Consider the following 15609-nt stretch of genomic DNA (forward strand, 5'->3'; position numbering starts at 1 on the left):
ATGAGTAATAATTATCCACATTTGGTGGAGCAAACGAGGAAAGCTTATTCACTGTGTAAATAATACAGTATGCCTTTGGCCCCACTCCAGCAAAACTATATAGGCAACAAATATTTAGGCTTGCACTGGATACTCTCTGATTCTTATATAGGCACAAAGTAGCACTGGGTTTCTCCCACGGTGAATCTATAAGAATAGTATCAATTGACCAGTTCACTGGCTCGCTTCTCCATATTACATACGCTCATTTATAACCTCAACATGCTAAATAACAAAGCCTTTAAATACCACTAGTAATTTATAAAGATTTACCAAAGTTATAGCATGCAAAAAGAAGTCCCAGAGAGCTGAAGGACCTTTAATAACATTAGATAACCTAAACTGTCCTAATTCCAAATTATACATTGTTTTCAGTTCACTAGTGGTGCTCTGAAATCTGCATTTTTTATGAGGATGGCGATGTTTTCTTCTGGTGTTATTTACTTTCCTGAAGTGTCTTCTGCCACTGTACAGTTACATAATACACAGAAGATGATAGAAAGACTTCCCTAGGACTTTTAAATTACTGTCTATCATGCATTGGTTTTGAATGTACTTTCAGTCACAAGCATTTTATTTATCCTTTAGGGTGATGTGTCCTTTGAGCACAATTGTTTATTTCAGAAATGGCAATAAGAAAAATGAGAGGTGGAGTCCGTTTCAAACATAGCCCTCTCTCCCGAGACATCAGTTTTCCTATGGATGCTGTGGCATCCATTATATTTAAAATGGCTTGTTCTCCTCTAATTGGATTCCAGATGATTATTTTTGCCAAAAACAAAGGTTTTCTGTGTTCTTAAAATAATTAGGCCTGATTGCAAATCAAATTACCCAATTTCAAAGGCTTGTTTCCCTCTCTGAAATGCCTGTTACAGACAGACTACAGATGACTAAGTCTTGTGTCATCCTGTGGCTTTATTAGGAGAATGTTCTAAGTCCTTCACTTTCCCTGTAATCAGAACTATAATTTCTTCAGGTTATTTTAAGACCAAGCTACAGCTAAAGCAGGAAACTCAATTTTATTTTGAGCTCCAGACATGTCGACACAGCAAAGCAGGGCTCCAGTTTTATAGGCTATCTTCTTACATAAAGCCTAACACTGGTATTAAATTCAGGTTCTCTACGAGATGCACCATGCTGACTACTATCAGATAGCTCTCTATTCATGGAATGAAGAGTGGCACAAATGTTTGTTTTGATAATCTGTTTATAAGCTACCCTTGTAGAAACAATATAGGCTCGGTATGGCCACTTCCTTCTCTCTCTCATTCATTTTTAAATGAATAAGGAAAACAATCCTGTATCCAAATGAAAGAGAAGAGATAATGTAACAGCAGAGACATGCCCTCAAACTACCTAACAGCAAGCTCAGGGCATGTGTTTCCATTTAGCTCTTCAGCTTTGTTAGTGGCATTTGTTTCAGTAAAATTCCAGTAAGTTATAGAATTAATTCTACGGAGGCAGACTATTTACTCTTAATTCTGCTAAGACACTTAATCATGACGTAAGCTGTTGTACTAATAGCATAAAGAAGGTGCAATCATCCTTCACAACTATCTACCTTTAAAATGTAAAAAAAATCTGACAAAAGCTTTGAGAAGACATACAATGAACTTTAGAAAACTAACGTGTGATGAAATGTAAAAGCAAATTAGCAGCGACACCGCTGCCATGAGGTTTTCTTGAGGCTGTGGAAAAAAATAGAACATGGTTAGTACTCCACTACTTTTCAACAGCCTAAAGTGGGCCTCACAGCTAAAATGTCATCTCACATTTGATTTTCTATTGCCAGGATATAACTTAATTAACTCTTTTTTACCAGTTTGCTGTTTGTAACTCAATGGAACATCATTCCTGCTTTTCTTTAATGTCTTCTCATCCTCCTTGAAAGAGCCTGAGGTTGCTCACAGTATTAACGTTACCTCTACCTACACCACATTACTTTCTGCACTGTTCCTTTCTCTCCACTCCCCCTTTCTCATTTTTGCCCACTAATGAAACCTGTCTCCCAACTCTTGTTTTATCTTTTTACCTTTAATATCTTTCATGTTCCCTTTCCATGTGCACTGTGTACCAAGAAGTACACAAAAAGGAACTGATGCTAACAGAAGAACTGCTTACCGCTCTGGGAATAAAATACTGCTCTTCCCAGGGACAATTCACCTGTGCTTTTCTCCTGTCTTTCTATCTAGCTTTCATACCTGTGGCTTTTATCACTGGGAGAAGCAACATCGTCCAAATTTATTATTACTCCTATTACTATTATTACTGTGGTTATTAGTATTGTTATTATTACTCTTAATAAATAGTTGCAAATTCCTAAAGCTTTATAAACTAATAACTAGATTATGTCCCTAGTGGGAGTTACCTGAACATGAAAGGGAGGGAAAGAGCAAAATGGATCTTCCTTCTCTCCATATCACTTGCCCTTCCTTTGCAACTCAGAAGCTGTAGGTATCACAAGGAATCATAACTGTAGTTCACGTCAGGAGTTCAAACTGGTGCTGACATTTGAAATACTCCCTTTAAAACTACAAAAATCAGGGACTTAGAAAAATGAAAAATATTAAATCTAATGAGATGGCCTATAAAGGTATGAATGTATTCCCCAAGTCATGAATGATTCCAACTCCAGCTTACAAAAAGGCTCTGTATCAGTATGACAGCTTTACTTTTAAAAGAGTAGCATGCTACATAAATGAAGCGGAACTATGTAAGGGTACGAGATATCCTGCTAAAGACAGTCCAAGTGTCAGGAAGACACTTTAGTACAGGGACTGCAAAATTGCTTATTTGTGCACTTAAATTAGATGCAGATTTAAATATTATATTGATTCCAGGCTTGTTATCTGGAATAGTCATTCTTATGTCACTCCCTTTATGGGAAACTCTGTGTCAATGCAAATGTTTTAGGGACAAGCAAGAGCAAAGAGCGAGCCTAGGCACTTTCACACATCAGCAAATTATATACTTGGTTAATCAGAGGCCTTATTTTCACTATATTTCATTAATGCTTTTAGTAGGTGAGCAGAGAATTTATAGGGGTGAATTTAATCTGGTAACTTCGCTGCATGGCTCATTTTAATTCTGAAAGCAAAGCACCTCTGAATAGTGACCACAACAGAGAAACTGTGGCTATAAAGCAAATTGCATGTCATCCCTGACCTGAGCATTACCAGTCAGAATCACTTCACTGAGTTTCCACTCACTCGAGCCCATTCAAATGGGTATATTCCCGGCTCTAGGTAACCCATGTATAAGCCCAAAGCATCGATGTTCTACACGGTAAGATAATTGCTGAAGGCAATGAGAAATTGGTCAGTTCTGCTTCCTAGACAGAAACTAAGAAGACAGAGCAGAAGTATTCAAAAAGAAACAGCTAAGCAAAATCAGGATGCATCTCTCTATCCTTACCCCTCCTTAACACATTAACTTTTACACATGCAAGACTAAATATACCCAGTGTTTTGGCTGCAAGAAAGACTGATCTCGCCACAGCACTCAGGGAGAGATTCATGGCGAGGTGTCAGCTTGGCGCATTTGGGAGGAGCACTGAAGTGCTCCGAGTTCCTCCACTTTGCCTTGCAGAAAAAGTGACTGCAGAGCATCAGAGGAAGACTTCAAGAGTGTCCAACTTCCACTGATTAGGGATTCTAATGAAGATGTACAAACAGCATCTACATCTTTATAAGGCAGACAACTGCCAATTAATTTACTAAAGAAGAAAAAAAATTCTCCTACCTGTCAGAACTGCGCATATAGTGAACCACTGTTTCTCAGTTTTCCTGACTATGAGCGACATGAACAGTCTATGGTTGCGAACACAATCAGGCTTACATTGAAACCCAAGCTGATTAACTGGAGAGAGGCTGACAGTAAATCATCTCCTCATGACTGTTTGGAAGTTTTCGCCAGAGACTCCCAGGAGAAACATTTCAGCTTCCTCCTCCTCCTTTCCTCCCTTCCTCATCCATCCCACTTCAGCATTACGCTGTTCATTACAGGTCTGTTCAGGCTGTTATTGGAGACAGTTGGCAAGATATTATACTTAAGCTGCTGCTTTTCCTTCTTGTCCTAACTTAAGAAGTCACCAAGAAGTGCCACTGAGAGACTGGTATGCTGTAATTCCTGGGTTCTTGTAGAAAGATTGAGGGATACAGTGGTTATCTCCAAAACACTGGGAAGGACAGCTTTTGTTATCCTGAGGTAGGAGGTTAGGAATAAACCTGTGGTCATTGTAATCAAAGTGCAAAATATTCCCCAAACTGCATTCATAGCAAATGCTTTCCCTCTTTTATATAAGCTCTAGGTGTTCCCTAGAACAACTGTATGATTTATAACCACCTGCACAAGTAGCTTAATTCTGAGATACCCTGAGTTCCCAATTTTGTGATCTTCATAAGCTTGAAGAACACTTTTTAGGTGTTTTTATTGCTATTGCCAGCTAATTATTGTTTCAAAGGTAAAACAGCCATAGTCATTTTGATAATATAACCAAACCAATGGAAAACATGCTAGTGAATACAGAGGGATACTATTTGTTTCCAGGATTTTTCTGAAATCATAACAGCAAGCCAGCAAAATAATGGCTTGCATGTTGCAGAAAAGCCACTGGAAACAAAGAAGAACCACTAAAGATAGTTCACGAGAACTGACAGCATTTCTTAGAAATACTATATTATGCACTTATTTTGTATCAGTCGCTCACTCTCAGCAATTCTTACCTAAACAGGCTTCAGCAAAATCCAGACCAATAATACGTTGGAAAAAAATGTTATGACTCTGAGAAATCATATACAACATTTTCATGAAGCAGGGCAGAAAGCTCAGTTAATTATTCCTTGCCTGTAGTGAAGCTCGCTTTACCCTGGATAAAGATAAATCATCTTTTGCCTCACAGAAGTGTTCGGCTTTTTAAAGATGAATAAAAATTTTTTTATATTGACTGACTATATTAATAGAACTCTATTCACACTGCAACATTAAGCCTCCAAACTCTGCCTTAAATAACAATACTATATTACGTAAGCATGCTGAAACCTCAAGCCCTTATCTGTTTAATGAGGGCACCATGAATTCATAGTTATTTGCTATGTTTGTATTTTAAATGCTCTGTGCTTTAGTTCCCATCCATAACACAGCAACAACAACCTCCCACATTTCACAAAAGGTGTTGCGTGAATATATGAATATTTAGGAAAGTTGCAAAAGGTGAGCTCATGAAGAAATTAACAAATTTTGTGTACTGAGCAGGGTACAAACAGGGTGTAGTTAATAATGCCTGCAGCCATGCACGTAACAATGAAGTTATGGAAACATTTTCATCTTTCAACCACTCTGGACATAGATAAGGCAGAAGTCTTATAGGAAGAAAATGTGATGTGATTATGCCGTTCCTATTCCTACCAGCTTCTTGAACTTTGGTCCCTTCTCAGGTTCTTTATTCATTCTTTGCCACTTCCATCCAAGCTGCTCCTGGCTCCTATCATTCACCCAGTCTCAACCTTCCCACCACGGCCCAGCTTCCCAGTAGTCCTCAACCAGACTCAGTCTCCTTGGCCAACCAATTGGTTATTGGTTCCCTCCCCATTCAGTGTTCTTTTTTCCCCTTCTCTCCCTTATGCTTCCAGTTTCCAACTGGCCTTTCATCAAAGTTTACTCCTTACCACGCTTGCTGATGGAGGTGGAGGGGTCTACAAGACAGCTGAGGATACAACAGGCTCCTGCCTTCAATTCAGGCACCTGGAATTGCACCGGGGCTCCTTTCAGCTGCCCTGCCTTGAAAAACAAGACTGCTAAAAAGGACAAGAATGCAACATGCTAACTGAAGACAGAATACCTTGACATTTTATCAGCAACACAATAGTAAAACTTGATCTGCAATTTATATTTGGCCAACAAAAATAGATTTGCACAGAGAAAGTGAAAAGTTGCCTTTTAGCCACAAATATCACATGCCAAGTTCCTGCTCTAGCAGAACAGAAAGCACCAGAGTTTTGTGCTCTGGAATAAGGCAGACTGATGGAACTTTTCAAGGACAGAATATTTTATTTTTGTCTAGCTCCTTTCTCAAAAATGGTTGAAATGTTTTGGCTGAAAATAACGGGGGGAAGAAGCCACATTTTAGCAGACAGCTGAATAGCACCTTCACAATCCTCACAAATATTTAGTGTCATTTCCTTCTAAACCATAAATGTTAGTAGCACATCACACTAGTCTGAAAATCTCAAAGATAAGCTTGTTTACAAGTAAGTCTCATCATTTTTGACTACTGCTACAATGATGATTCTGTTCTAATCTGGTACAAAAATGTGGCTTTAACAGACAAGAAGAAACGATACACTGATAAGCTGAATGGTAAGAATTAAACAGTTACTGGCAATGAAAGAAGAGACTTACTAGTTCATTCCTGTTAACAGATGGTTAAAAATAAAGGGTAACATACAATTCACTGGACTTGATAATCATTCCACCTTGCTATCCTAAAATGCATTTTCCCTTGCCGGTTAAAAAGCTCAGGTATTACAATTCCAGGTAACTGACAATTAGTCTATCCAATGTAAGGCCTCATATAAACTTGTGAGTCCTGTTGTTTCCCAAAAACTTGAATAATTTCACCAAGTTCTTTGTAAGCATGAAACCAGAAATTTATTTCTCCTCCTCCTACCAAAGGTACTTCCTCAAAACATTTGCCTCTGCTTTAAGGAACATAATTTTTAGAAAGCACTTTCAAAGGCTGCAATCAAGTTTAAGATGACGATGACCATCCAACCAAGTTAGCAGTGCCACTGGAAAAAGTCCTTCTTAATTTGAAGTCTGGAATACTTATGACCACACAAAACTTTTACATCTGCTGAGTCAAAGATCTGGTGACATTCATTATGACAGCAGAAAGTGTAGGACTTCTTCATTTTACCATAGCAATTGTAATAATTCTTAGGAAGTAATCATTAAAAAATGATTATACAGTCTTTTAATTTCACCTAACTCTTTAAACATAAGGAACTTTTTCTTGACCTGATGTTCTCAGAATCTCTCAACAAAAGGTTTTATGTATAATAGATATATGGAGTGAGGTCCAGGGATAATACGCACCATTTCAGATTGATGAAGAATTTATGGGTCTCTAAACATCAGTGCTTTAAACATAGGGTATTTGCCTTCTTGGATCAGAACTAGAATATTCAACAGCTTGCAGGTGGAAGTCCATACAGTGCTAAATAGGTATAACACATTATTTTATTTGTAACTTTGTTTATCGAAAATTTATTTCCAGACTTAGAAAACTGAATAAACTATGGCCGTTTCCCCATAATGACCTCTGTGCATGTCCTGGGGTTCTTACCAATGGCGTGATCACAGTGCCATAATAAAAGTGAGACAACAGCTTTCATTTACTTCTCTGCTTACTTACAGCAAAGTAGCTTCAGCAGTAGGGAGCTCAGCATTGCCTAACCGCCTATATAATTTTCTCACTTCTCAAGCAACAACAACGGCAGTGTAGGCAGAGGTCCCAAAAGAAAAGCGTAAGAATATGTAGTTTTGCAGAGGTTTCAGGCTCAGCTGTACATGGCAGCCCTGGGGCCTCCATTCTAAAGATAAAATATTTCCTGAAAGACTGAAGAACGTCAGCACAAAATTTTGTTCTTTCTATAATAAGTAAGAATAATACTTAATTTCATGCTTCCCTTTTCAAGTCTGTAAAAGTATGTAAGCCTTCACACATGCACAACATTTGCTTTTGGCTTAAGTACAAGCAAATGAAATTTCAAATCAGAGGATAACTTTTTCTGAATATTTTTCCATATATAAAGACAAGCAATTGAAAGAAAACGGCAATTTAATCCCAGACTTTACCAGCTGGCATCAGACATAGATTAAGATCATTAATTTTGGAACAGCAATGGGTTTTTAGATTTTGGACAAGTAGGATATCTATTCATATCACTGTGAATAACTGATCAACATTTTGCATTATTTAGGAGACAAAGTCACATCATGAAGTGGACAGGAACTGGCACCCACCTACTAGACAGACAGTTTTTCTATACATTTTATCAAGTAAGCAAACATGCCCTAAGGAACACTGCGAGAAAGTGACTGTTACCAGTATAACTGAAAGCTGTTCCTATTTTGTGCTAAATTATTCAAGTAATTTGAACAAACTCTAAAATCTGCCTAGACAAAATGGAAGTAATTTTTTTTTTCCAAATTATAAATTATTTTCTAAAGTCTTTGTGTTTTCTTATGTAGTGATTTCTCCCCTCACAAGGACAGGTTTCACCACACCAAGGTAGAGTCTAAGAGTCTAAGCTTTCCAAATGGGTTATGATTAAATCCACAGGTTTGCATGAATTGAGAAAGAACAAGGGGAAAATGACAGTAGAAATAAAAATTAAGAAAAAAGTTGACTCGCCCTTCTTTAACTTTGGGAAAGGTCGATATGAAACAAGGATACTGTCAGTAAGGAAGGTGAAATAAAGTGATAAGGACTTTTACAATATAAGATGGATGCCTCTTGGCAGAAAAATAGATTAAAGTATTTATGGACAGCTTATTCAAGATATTACAAACATTAAATACTGAAATGTGCCACTATGCATGCCAAATAAATAAGCTTTTCATCTCAGTGCCATTTTCACTCATTGGAAATCTGATGGACTGCAGATTTTTTTTTTTGATTCTTTGATCTAAAAAGTCATAGTAAATATGCAAGTGCCATCTTAATAATCTTGGGAAATTAACAGTTATTTTTTCTTAATTAAATTTAGTCAATTCTAATTTTCAGGATGCCCCAAGGTTCTTTATTCTTTTCATGCATAGGGGCCTTATAAATAACATAAACAAATCTTACACACGTAAGACATCCTTCAGGCCAAAGAATCCCAAGCCAGCCAGTTTATGAACACTTTCACCTTATTGCCTTTGTGAAGGGAGGAGTACATCCGTGTATACAAGGACCACTGTGTAGCTACTGTGATGTCCCAACACCCTTGAGTTTTTCTGCTAGTGTAAAGCAGTGCAATTCAGGGAAGTCCAAGAAGAGGCATCAGCAAGCTCTGCTGTATACTGTACGGGTCATCCCGAAAAGAAACCCATGAGAAACACCTTTTATGGCACATGAGATACAACTTTCCCAGCTTAGAGGAAAACAGACTCACAGGTGACAGAGGAAAAGATCATGGCAAGCCCTGTGAAGAAGGAAAAATTAAGAAATACTACACTTTATACAGGCTGCAAGCATATAGCTCTATACTCAAGTTTTCATAAATTAAACCAGATCTCTCATTTCCTAGCAGTCTAATCTCTTAAAGGCTGGACTTTTCCCAAAGCACATTTGTTTCACATAAGTGAAATTATCAGTACCCAGAAAACCATCAATATTCGGACACTAACATGTAAGATCTGAAGACCGTGGTGCGAAATGAGGCAAATTAATCCAGGAGGTAGCCAGTGCCTGCTCCGCAGAGAGAGACAACAGGCAATTACTGCTGATTTCCGAGGCTACAACCAGCACTCTCTTAAAAACTTGTCTCAAATCCAGGAGGACCAGAGGTATCCAGTCTACCTAACAGCACCATACCACCAGAGCCAACTTGCATGTGGGGCATTCCATATTTCAGAGGGTGGCCATGATCGAGAAGTTGTTATTCTTCCAGTGTTGCCATCTGGCCAAAGAGGAAAGGTGGTTTTGAGTGCAGCCAAGAAGGAATGACAAAAAGAGGTGGCGAGTATAAAATCAAATTACTACCACTGCTGCCTTCTGGCATACAGGATTTTCATTTTTTCTCTATTATCCACATGAAATAATATTAACAACTGTCTTATTATGACAGAGGAGATTTTTGAAAGCTGAGAAAATTAACAGCTAAGAGGTATAGAGGAAAGATAGGGCAAAGAGCCAAGTATTAAATTAAATGCCTGAGAGATTGAAGGCCCATGTTCTGAGCTATTATACAGTGGATTCAATCCACTACTGGTTAAAAATCTCAGGTTCAGGTGTGCCCAAAAGCCTCTAATTCAAGAGCAGAATCAGCCTGATTTAACAGCAGTGGAGGTGTCTGATGGTGCTAACAGCTCAAGAATATAAGGCTACTGAGCATGAAATCTTGGGCAGAAATGAGCAAAAATTATATTCCTCTCCTTGTACAAATACACATACTTCTCGAAGCTATGCAAGCCGAACACGTCTACCATGATTTGATCGATATTAACTCAAACAATATTTATGATGGATACTGCATGTAACAACTAAAGCCGTAAGTCCTTCAACACTATTATTGCCTAATGGATTACATGCCCTTTCTCCCCCCTTTTCCTTCTGTCATGGCCGTATCAGGGTTCACTTTGAAGCAGGTCAGCACCCAACCAACATAAGTAATTTCATTCTAGTGAAGTCAGCAGTACCCAGCAAATTGCCAATGTTCTGACATCACCACATACAATTAACACAAGCTATTTTGCTTACTAGCAACCTAAGGTTACGGTGTTCAAAAGCCACCATCTCATCTAGGGACTGATGAGAATGGAGGACTTCTTCCTTCTCACCAGAACAAATAATAGCAGAAGGCTCCACCACTTTGATTAAAAAAATATGACTTTATAATCCCACTACTAAATGTGGTTATAATTGACTAACAATGTTATTTTTTACCCATAATCTGGTTAAAGATGCACAATAATCTTGGAAGGAATGTTGTATCTATGTAGTCTTCACGGGAAATTAATGCATACCATGACATGTGGGCATTATAAAATTTAACAGGTAAGAAAATAAAAAAAATGTTTGCGTCACTAAGTCTAGCCCTGTGAATTTTGTGATATGACTCCATCTACAAGTAATTTTAATCTGTAGCCAAACAGCTGTAGTTAGTGCTTTAGGTACTGCTTCAGCCTCCTACCTTAGTTATTTATGTCTCTGCTCTCCACAGCTCTTACTACTAGAAAAAAGTTCTAACATCTAACCTAAACTTTTCTTTTCTTTGCTTCAGGCTATTATTCCATGCTTCACCATCTTTTGAGAACAAATAATTCCCTTCCTTCATTTATATTGTTACCTTGAAGTTATTTATAGCCTGTGCCCATGTCCCTCGAGCTCTCTCTGTTATAGACTATAAATATAGCTCCCTTAATCCCTCTTCATATGTTTTATCCTCTAGTATTTATATCAGATTTGTAATCTTTATATTTTCTTTTCATTTTAAACTCTTTGGACCACAACTACAGACAGTATTGCAAATGAGTGGTAAAGCAAAAATACTTTTTTCATTTTAAATATGATCTGCTTATACTGCTATAATTGTGAACACACTAGTCAAGGTTGAAATGCATCAACTACTGTAATTGCTTTAATCTCCTGATATTTTTTAAAAAAGTTGTTTTGAATTTAAAGTTTCTAATGTTTTGTCTGAGCTTACAGATTAATCTTACAAAAGATTTAGCAAAAATGATACCAGCCAAATGAAAGCCAGGCATGTAATTTTAAAAGAAGAAAGGGAAAGAGAGATTCTTTTCCCATATGTTCTCTTAGAAACTATATCCTCCATTAACAGCCACAACTGAGCCAATTTTTGTTTAAATTTGACTTGTTTTAATCTCAAAGACATTTAGGGAACAAATCAAGTTTGATGCAAACTGACTTTGTAGGATGCAGTTATGAGCTTTGAATTATAATTGCATGCATATTTTGAGACACAAAAGCAGAACAAACTCTTTCAAAGGGTTAACAAAACGGTGACTAAACAAGGGTCTGGATTTCAGTGGGGCTGTGACACTTGGTACCAGCTGAGGATCTGGTCCACAGACTTATCTGGACTTGCAAAATGTCCTTCACAAGGTGTCTCACTGGAGTTTGTGTCCTGCTCTGGCCTTTATGTGAAGTTACAAGAACTCTACCGCTGATCAGAAACAGTTTTAAAGATAAAAAGCGTAAGGGAAATAAATATTCTTTCTGAATCTAAGAAAAGGTTGATAGTACAGTGAGGCAATAATAATTGCTATTTTAATAGAGGTCTGGAAAGAAGAATAATGGAAAAAAGATTGATTGGGTTAAAACCACAGATGAAACAAATCTCTTCAGGATATTTCATGGAAGGCTCTGAGGAATGCCAGAGGTCCTCATAAAGCTTTGTGATTGGGAAAAAAAATAGAAGAATTCACTAATTTTTTTTATGTGCACGGTAATTTCTATTGGGAGGAATGAGTGGAATATACCTTACTGCGCTTCATTAACCTTAATATAACCTTAAAAACAGATGGCTGTCATTGCTGACAGCTCAGTGACAACATGTGGTTAATGTACAGCAAGGTTCAAACATGAAAACAGGAAGAATAGAAAGCAGGATAAAAGTAAGTTTTCAATATTCATCAACGAGGCTTTGTCATCAGGAATATTCCACTTCGGTTATCCTATCTCAAAGGGAGCCATGTCAGAAACAGGAAAAGGCTAATTGGATTTAAGATGATTAAGAGCTTGGAAAGACTTCCGTAAGTAGAAAGAGTCTGATTTTCATTTGCACTACTACGCTTTTTTTGCACGGAACACATACTATTTATATCCACCTAAGTATCCATCCATCTTCATTGGAAGAGGAAAACCATATTATAAATGAGAATTATTTGCATAACTACGGGCCTTCTGGGGAGTGCAAGTAAGGGTTATATAACAACAAAGTTGATTTAGTGCAGAAATGTAAGATTAATCTATACGGCCTTTCTCTTTTGCAGAAAGCAACTACTGTCTTCCAGGTAGACTTTATAATTGCATTCATAATCATGAAGTTCAAACATCTGAACATGTTATCTAAGGAGAAAGCTGAGTTTTCTTCTCTCTACTGAGGGTTTGGACAACTAGTCAAATACCAAGTCCTGACAGCTGGACACAACATGCTATTTCCTACATAAATGTTACTAACTAATGCTTCTGGCTTTCCATTCTGTCCCACGGGGAACACACTCTGTGGCTGTCCCCAGTTCAGACACACAGAATTTCACAGCAAGGGAGCAGCAATGAAAATCTCTCTCCTTTCAGATCTGGCATCTTCTACTTGGGTGTTACTGTGGAGACCACAGTCGTTTTGAGGGGTTCTGATCCAAAAAAACATCTGCACTTCATGTCGCCAGGCTCAGCACAGCCCAGTGCCAGCCACAAGAGTCAAACTGTGCTTTCAACTTGAAATTGCACTAAGAAATGAACAGCAACAACCATGACAACTATATGGTCCTTTTGACTTGCGTTTGCTAGCATGTCAGCTTCAGAGTTATTTTATGGTTTTGGTTCACATAGGGAAGTATTTGATACGAGTACCTGAGTGGCAACCAGGGAACAGCATCACAGGAAGGAAAATTCTCCTCCTATAACTTGAATTCTACTGATTTCCAGTTGTCTAGGAAGGATAAAGGCACACTGGACCACTCTTAGTTTAGAAAAATAAAGGATAGGAGGGGTTACAGTGAGAGAATGCCTGGCAAACATCTTCTCCACAAAGAAAGATTACAAAAGAGAATGAAGAAGAAATAGAACGCAAGAGCCACGAAGGCTTTCCTGGGGCAGACTATTCACACGGCACCGCACCAGGACTGATACAGTTCAGGGGTGCAGATGGCTACTGCTTCCAGTATGTTCAATTTTGGTGCAGGTTGCTGAAGCCATCACAGATACAATTTTCTACTTAGTATGAAAAAATGTGCATTTGTAGGGTATTTTCCTTTCATACTAACAGATGAAATCTGCCCTGTGGATGATGAAAGGTAATTATTCACAGCTTCATAGGGACAGTATTAGCATAAATTCTACTTAAAGGTAAAGTGCTATGTAGTTAGCTGGAGCTTAACAAGGTGCTAATTGGGTGTGAAATTTCAGGCTCTGTCCTTCAAATGTTGAGAGGAGCAAGGGGTGTATTCTCTGGACACAGAAGATTTCCCAGGCAGCAGTTTGACATGTATTTGGGGCCACTGCATGCTGTAGCTGAAGTTGAGAGAAATGGTTGTGCCTGCCCTCCCGGCCCGTGGCCCTTCCAACCCCGAGGGTGATGCCCTCCTTCCCCACAAGGCAGCACACACCTGCAGTGGCACAGGGAACCGGGGGGGAGCGTATTTTAACTGGGGTCAGCTCTTCACTCCACCATGTGTCCCAGTGGACACATGAATACCTGTGTCAGTACAATGGATGTGACTGTTCAGTCGAGGAAATGAGAGCAAAGGACCAGGGAGAGGATGGGACCGCTGCTCTTCCTTCCCAGCAACACCAGCTGCCACCTCTACAGACCTCCCTCACTCCTACATACTGAGGACTTACATCCGTATAACCACATACAGAGTATTCACAGACAACAAAAAGAAAAAGTTTTTTAAAAAAAAGGGGGGGGGGGGGGGGGGGGAGAAAGAGGAAAATGAAGAGAGAAATAGTCCAGATTTCTACATTCACTCATGTCTTTCTGAATCTGCAGGAGAACACTAAAGCCTATTTGGCTGCTAAATGTTTTATAACCTGCCTTGCACCTGGAGCTCCCAGGCACTACCAGGACAGACCTAGCAATAGTATTCCTTAGACGGAATAAACAGGTCCTTAAAAATGAGTTCCTGAGGTCTTTGGGAATAAACGTGTGCTGCTGCAGACCTCTGGATATCTGCAGGTGAAGAACGTCAGGCAGACGGGCAGGTTTACACGATGCGTGTCCACCTCCTGTGGGCTGCTAGGCCTGCAGGAGGAAGAAGATCGCTTTGTCTTAGGCACTCGTTCAAGCTTACCTGAACCAACTTGTGAAACCCAGAGTTCCTAAAATTTTTGGCAGGTTTTAATACAGCCATACCAAAATGTCCCCAGTGAGGGGATATGGAGCAAGACTGGTGATAAGTCTATGTATATACATATTCTGTAATTGTATATGCATACCAGTGACAAGTATATGCACGTGACCAGTGACCAGAAACAGGCATTCACTCTTAGATGAGGCTTGAGAATTTTAGCCCAAGGGTAATTTTTCTAAATATTCCCATTTCTAACCATTTATTTTCTAAACAAAATAGCTGTGTCAGTATTAGCATCCTTAATCATCCATAGCATCACCATTACTTAATTCTGCTGCATTAGCATTCCTTCTTTATTTCTTTGCCTATAGCCCTTTGATGTTGTCATTTGTAATTTTCCTTCTTTCCCCAGTTAAGTTCTCCAGCTGCCCCATTATCACCCTGTATGCATTGGCATGAGAGGAAAAAAAATTCCAGAAAAGAGGCACAGAGCTTTGAAAACTGCCTACTAGGCCAAGCAGAAAAGGCAAGATAGGGATGGTGCAGATGACACAGTGATGGGAATTTATGGCAAAGCTCTGGTGAGATTGTTCTGCAGATTCTCCAGGAAAGCTGAGATACATTCGGCGGGGGCGGGGGGGGGGGGGGGGGGGGGCAGGGATTTTGGTATGGTGAGATGCAGCAGAATTTGTAGTGTGCACATAAACAGACTCAGTGTCCTACACCTCTCCCTCTCCCAAACAAATTACTCATTCTCAGCCAAAAAAACCCAGAAAAATAGTCTGTAAAATGGCAAAGGAAATCCCTGAATACTTGCTTACT

At 38.8% G+C, this 15609-nt stretch overlaps 1 protein-coding gene across 18 annotated transcripts in view; it reads right to left on the reverse strand.

The window, feature by feature from the left end:
* Positions 1 to 15609, reverse strand: part of HDAC9 (histone deacetylase 9) — a 491400-nt gene that overhangs the window by 256645 nt on the left and 219146 nt on the right. The window contains exon 1 of one of the 18 annotated variants that reach the window (XM_049799084.1): positions 5706 to 5779. The exons of 16 other annotated variants lie outside the window; for them this stretch is intronic. The gene's annotated coding sequence lies outside the window, so the exon portion shown is untranslated. Of the gene's footprint in view, positions 1 to 5705; positions 5793 to 15609 lie in introns of those variants that run through there. One more of the 18 variants, XM_049799087.1, reaches the window with a different exon arrangement.

The sequence above is a fragment of the Accipiter gentilis genome, chromosome 4 (assembly GCF_929443795.1).
Source record: "Accipiter gentilis chromosome 4, bAccGen1.1, whole genome shotgun sequence".
NCBI lineage: Eukaryota > Metazoa > Chordata > Aves > Accipitriformes > Accipitridae > Astur > Astur gentilis.